Source organism: Pristiophorus japonicus, unplaced genomic scaffold, assembly GCF_044704955.1.
Source record: "Pristiophorus japonicus isolate sPriJap1 unplaced genomic scaffold, sPriJap1.hap1 HAP1_SCAFFOLD_147, whole genome shotgun sequence".
Lineage (NCBI taxonomy): Eukaryota > Metazoa > Chordata > Chondrichthyes > Pristiophoridae > Pristiophorus > Pristiophorus japonicus.
The window spans coordinates 1,514,575-1,520,895 of record NW_027251144.1 but is presented as its reverse complement, the minus strand read 5'-3'; the positions used below and the strand labels follow the sequence as shown (position 1 = coordinate 1,520,895).

Sequence of the window (6,321 nt, the reverse complement as noted above, 5' to 3'; positions counted from 1 at the left end):
TTTTACTTCACATTATTGATTACACCAGGGGTACAGACCCGCCACCGAAGGGAATTGCATGTAAACGTATTTATGGCACTGAGTCATAGGTATGCTTAAGAAAGAAACTTGTCGAGTTGTTGGATATGTTCCCATGTACCTGTCCACTCCAGGGGGGGTATTCCCCTGAGATCTGTCCCCTTTAACGAATCAGAAATGGTAGAATGGTTGACAGTGCAAAACAGGACAAAACTAACTAAGGGGCCAGAAACGAAGGAGCAAACAGAATGGAGGTCGGCAGGGTATAAACTTACAGCCTTCCAGGGATGGTACCAGCCCAATTATGATAATAACCATCAGCCTCCCTTCCTAAGCATTACTCCCAGAATAGGAAATACTGAAGGTATAATATGCCTAGTGAGTAATGAGACTAAAGGACCAGGATCTGACGCCCTATAATTGCACCTACTTTATTTGTGGCCATAAAGCCTACCCATGGTTACCAGCCAACTGGACAGGGTCCTGTTACTTAGGATATGTGGTACCCCTTATCAGATCAGTAAGGACTCTAAGGGAGGCCTATGGAAGTCATAGATTTAAACGGGATTTGACGTGGCTAAACCGAATATTCAAGGTAATGGTGCCACCCTATGGAATAGCATCGACCGAATGGCAGTTACGGGAACTGGCTAACTTAGTAGAATCAGTAGCCAATGCAACTTCCCAAGCCTATGAAGGGATAAATGACGAAATGGTAGTATTCAAACAGTGGCTCTCCAAAATCGTATGGCCTTAGATTATCTCCTAGCCAAGGAGGGAGGAACATGCGCATTAATAGGTGAAGAATGCTGTTCATATATCCCAGATAAATCAGAAGATATCGGCAGTCTAGCTAAAAACATCAGGATGGTTGGGAGCCCTGGGGAAATCTGTGGTACAGGGTTTGATCATATTCCTGCTGATAGTCTTCGCCCTGTATCTATTATTTGTCGTCGTTAAGTGTTGCTATGCCAGGGTGGGAGAAACGATGTTACCTACCGAGACCACGGCTAGAGTTATGGTGGCAACAACTGCTGAAGGCTCTTGTGCGGAAATGGAAATGGAGAGACTGTACAAGATCAGAATGGATTGCATTGTCCTCGTGAAGGACAAAATGGGGGAATGTGGAAAGTATTTTTATTCTAAGCTGATACCATACGGTATTTGTGTGCCTTTTGATTAAAATGGAGTCCTGGCCCTTCCAGAACTTTCTGCATTTTAGCAGTCAGCTTGCATAAACAGCTAAACCTGCTGTTAGATGGCTGATGGCCATCAGACAGCTAGGAGACAAGTCATGCTGAGACAAGTAACCCCCCATGGTGCTCTCCTATTGTCTACACTACAGGACTTCCATGTCACCCCACCCTTATCTTCTAGCCATTATCTCTCTCCGAGACCTCATCCATTTGATGCAAACAGATAAACTGACCAGGAAATTGAAACAATCCTGACACAATACAAGACAGGTGATAGCCCATTACCTATGACTCATGGAGTAATGGCCGTTTGGCTTTCTGATAACCCTGACAAAAGGAAATATCTGGACACCATGTCAGGACCAGGATATAGTAATTAACTCTTTATCTGTATTCACTGACTGTGAGACAGAGCAATACACAGGGAGAGGCAAGAACTTTGGTTTAACTGTATAAATATCTTGTTAAACTGAACCATTTCGGAGGTGTTCACTTAGCCCTTGACTGAGTGCGACCTACCCCTTGCGAGCAAGTAAATTAAATAGGAAACTTCTACCGGAGCTGTAAGTGTCGGAGTCATTCTTTTCGGAGGTCGAGACTTTCGACACCCTGGGCCCCTGGCCCTGAACTCATGCCGCCCCTGGGCCTCGATCACATTCCTCCCCAGTCTCTCGCTGCTCCTGCTGTACGGGCCCACGCTCCAATCACCGACCTGGACTTTGATGACGTCACTCTTCGCTGCCGTCGCCCTCCTGCACCAGCTCGCGCTGTACCTTGCCGTGGTACACCACCACGCTGCTCCCAGGCCGCCGCTCACCGCTCCTTTTATGGCCCCGACCTGCCGCTGGTGTTCTCACGCAGGTCGGGGCCTCCACGCTGCTCCCAGCAAATCCAGTTACACCCCGTGTCACCGCACAATTCTCAGCTGTGATTGTAAGCTGACTATATTTAAAGCTATCGCAGAGGCTGCAAGCAGTGCTCCCTGGTAGTCTAGTGGTTAGGATTTGGTGCTCTCACTGCCGTGGTCTGGGTTTGATTCCCGGTCAGAGAAAGCATTTTTACAAAGCAAGCTGACAAATATATTTCAAGTCTGTGAGATACTGAATAATTGTTTCAATCATCATTAATCCACCCACATGTGTTGCACACTGAAGGAAATACAAATATGTTTTCTGAGTGACTGTTGAATTTTTATAACTTTTTATACAACCGTAGAATCAGCAGAAAAACAGGATATTCAGCCCATAGCACCTAATATTCCGCCCATCGTGCAAGAGTAAGGAAGTCTTGCTCCAATTGTGCAGGGCCCTGGTGAGACCACACCTGGAGTACTGCGCACAGTTTTGGTCTCCTTATCTGAGGAAGGATATATTTGCCTTGGAGGTGGTACAACGGAGGTTCACCAGATTGATTCCTGGGATGAGAGGACTGTCCTATGGTGAGAGATTGTGCAGAATATGCCGATACTTGCTGGAGTTTCGAAGAATGAGAGGTGATATCATTGAAACAGACAATATTCTGAAGGGGATTGACAGGGTAAATGTTGAGAAGCCCGGCTAGCTCAGTCGGTAGAGCATGAGACTCTTAATCTCAGGGTCGTGGGTTCGAGCCCCACGTTGGGCGTTTACTTTTCATTAAACTTTTATGTTGCTTTCGCGGGTAAATATCATGAATGAACCCATGATCTTCTTTTGCACAATGATAAACATGCGAACTGAGGGAGAGTTGATAATTTAATCAAATATTGAAAGCAGCGCCTCGGACCGCTCGGCCGTCCTTACTGTTAGATGCTCCAGTTACAAGTTATTACTCTGGAAAGTTTCAGACCGGGTGCTTGTTCAGGGCTGCTGGAAGGCCCAGTGACCGGGATAACCTCTCCCCCGGGGTTTTCCTGAGCCTGTGCTCGGTGCACGGGGAGCTTTGGCCCGGGTCTGAGGTAGCTTGCATCCCAGGGATGGACAATAACCCTCTGAGCTCTGGAACTGGGGAAAAGCGAATAATTAATGAGTTGTTTGCGGGTTTCAAATGCAGCTTAGATCTGCTGGTGTAAACCGATAGTGTTGTTTCACAGAATGAAAGAAATGCTGACAGGGACAGTCAAAACTTCAATAAGTGAACTTTAATAATTCATGAAACTTTAATCCTTGATGAAGTTTTATCCCCGATCTGATTTTACACAATCTGTATTTGAGAAGACTGGTTTAAATGTGCATTGCTCATGCAACAATGTATCCAAAACAGCTTTTATTTAATTTTATTGCAGACAAGTTTTTGTATGAGAAATAATGTTTCTGAGCAGGCTTGAACCGGGAACTTTTCACGTGTGAGGGAAATGTGATCGCCTCCACACGACAGAAATTGCTGCTTCGCTCAGTGCCCAGAGAGAAGTGTTCAGCAACAAATGAAATGCTCAATCCCTCTCTCTGCAAAAAGTTCCTTTCACAAACATTTCTCTGACCAGAACGGCACCAAACAACAATGTCCTCCTTTTAAAGTCATTAAACTCCCCAATTTCCGCGTCTGCAATTTTAAGGACAAGGACTGAAAGCGCTTTGCGATCAGAAAATTGCAGGAAACCCCTGTGGCTAATGACAGGGCTTTTGATGGTTGATTTCTGTACACATCTTGTGTTATGTATTTAACCCATGACAACCTGTACACACCACCACCAGAGGGCCTACCTGTCGGAGTCCCAAGGGATCCCAGTATCCCTTGGGAGCACAGTATGTAAGCAGGCCACCCATGTGGTACCTGTACTCTGGAGTCTTATTAAAGGAGCTAAGGTCACACTACTCATTATTCACAATACTAAGTTTCATCCTTTGTTATGAGCGTATCAATTGGCGACGAGACAATGAACAACCATGCAAAAATGCAAGGAACAGTTGGTATCCTGGAGAAGTTCTCAGAAGTGGACGATTGCGAAGCCTTTGTGGAGATACTCGACCAATAATTCGTGGCCAACGAGCTGGAAGGGGACGAGAACGCTGCCAAATGAAGGGCGATCCTCCTTACCGTCTGTGGGGCAGCAACCTATGGCCTCATGAAGAATCTTCTAGCTCTGGTGACACCAACAACTAAATCCTATGAAGAATGTGTACGCTGGTCTGCGAGCATCTAAATCCTAAAGAAAGCGATCTGATGGCGAGGTATCGGTTCTACACGTGCCAACGGTCGGAGGGCCAGGAAGTGGCGCGCGATGTCGCCGAATTAAGGCACCTCGCAGGACATTGCGAATTTGAGGGATTCCTAGAACAAATGCTGAGAGACATTTTCGTGCTTGGCATTGGCCATGAGATAATTCTTCGCAAACTGTTGACTCTCAGAATCTGAGCAAAGCCATAACGATAGGTCAGACAATTTCCACCAGTTCCTTTAAACACAATAACGTAATTTATTTCTCGTGGACTGGATGGAGGACCATGGTCCATGTAAAAAATTGTTATCGTTTTCCATGAACTAAATGTTCATAAAAGTATTGGAGTGGGAACTCACTGGATAACAGCACAGCTGGCAATGTTTGCGGAATATATTCGGCCAGCCAAAACGCACAATGACAACCTGGAATTGTGCGGCACCGAATCCTCTGGAAAAAAACAGTTAAAGGCATCGTCCCTGGGTGGGCTCGAACCACCAACTTTTCAGTTAATAGCCGAACGTGCTAACACATTGCGCCACAAAGACTAACTTAAATGTAAATTGTAAGACATCCCAAACCAGGGTGTCAGTCAGTTAAAGCTTCAGGTTGCTCCGACCGGGATGGAACTTGTCCACTCTCAGTTGTACTTTTCCCAAATAAAGGGTGGGACATTCATTGTGGATGCGTGGAAGCAGTCTGGTCCCGCACACTGCAGACACTTCCATGTCACCGCCAACCAGCTCTCCCGCAACCGCTGTGATCTACCTTCCAGCCTTCCGGTGCCTTGTCTGTGACAAAGTATACTGATTGTCCCGAAGCCAGTCGTTGGTTTTAATTACTTTTCAGCTCCTGACTGCAGATATTCCTGTGATTAAACCTGAACAAAAGGATTACAGGGACAGTTGGATTCATCATTTCTTTGCTTGGTGAAATTTCAAAGATTGAAAGTGACGTACATCAACCCCAGACCTCGTCACCTACTCGCTAACTGCCACACGCTGCTCCCGTGAGATGGAAGCCCAGTTGCTGTTTCAAGCTTAAATACAGGTACAAGCAGAACTCATTCAAAGAAAGTCCAAGTCCCTAAGGCAGCTGATTATTTGCACCGAACTCCTTCGCAAAGAGTTGAGGTTCGTGTGGGGTGATTTGGGCACATCTTTCCCCACACTACAACACTTCAAACATAACTCAACGACTGTAAAGCGCTTTGGGGCATCTTGAGTTCCTGAAAGGTGTTGCAGAAATGCAAGTCCTTCTTTGCAAAAGTTCTATGTAATTTCACAATTCGCAGCAGAATAATGTGTTCGCCCAATCACGTCGGGGTCACTGTTCTTTCAAAATTAATATTTTCTTTGCTGTTTGGCAATAACCAGACCCTTGCTCCAAGGTCTGTCTCACAGTTTACCCGGTGTCAGGCAGAGATACGCCTGCTGTCCTCATTTACTTCATGTGACAGGACACAAAAGTTCAAAATCAAACTGCAGGTGGCCACACATAATATTGAGCAGTCAGGATGGCCGAGCGGTCTAAGTTGCTGCATTCAGGTTGCAGTGTGCTTTGAAAGCGTGGGTTCCGTAGTGTAGTGGTCATCACATTCGCTTAACACGCAAAAGGTTCCCGTTTAAAACCAGCTGATAACCTGCTCAATTAAATATGAGAAGCATTGAATAATGTGCATTTCTGGTTCAGTATTAACAAAGCACAATATCTCCCAGCCCTTCTATATTTGTTGAATACTCTGTACAGTTCGGAACACATTCAAACTCTACAGTTTCCAGCCCTGACGGTGCAGAAAGACCCTCTCAAAGCTGTACATTCCAGCTGCTTTCAGTTGAGTTGTGAGAGATTATTGACGCATCCTGCAGCTGAGAAAAGGAAAGTTGTGTGAGAGGGATCATCAAACGAGGCCATGTGGGTTGAATTAAAGAACAAAAAAGGGGCGATCACACTACTGGGAGTGCACTATAG

At 45.7% G+C, this 6,321-nt stretch overlaps 1 non-coding gene across 1 annotated transcript; it reads left to right on the top strand.

Annotated features, from left to right (window-relative positions):
- Nucleotides 1–2,764: 2,764 nt before the first annotated feature.
- Nucleotides 2,765–2,837, top strand: trnak-cuu (transfer RNA lysine (anticodon CUU)). Its single transcript has one exon. It is a non-coding gene; the product is annotated as a tRNA-Lys (tRNA).
- Nucleotides 2,838–6,321: the final 3,484 nt, after the last annotated feature.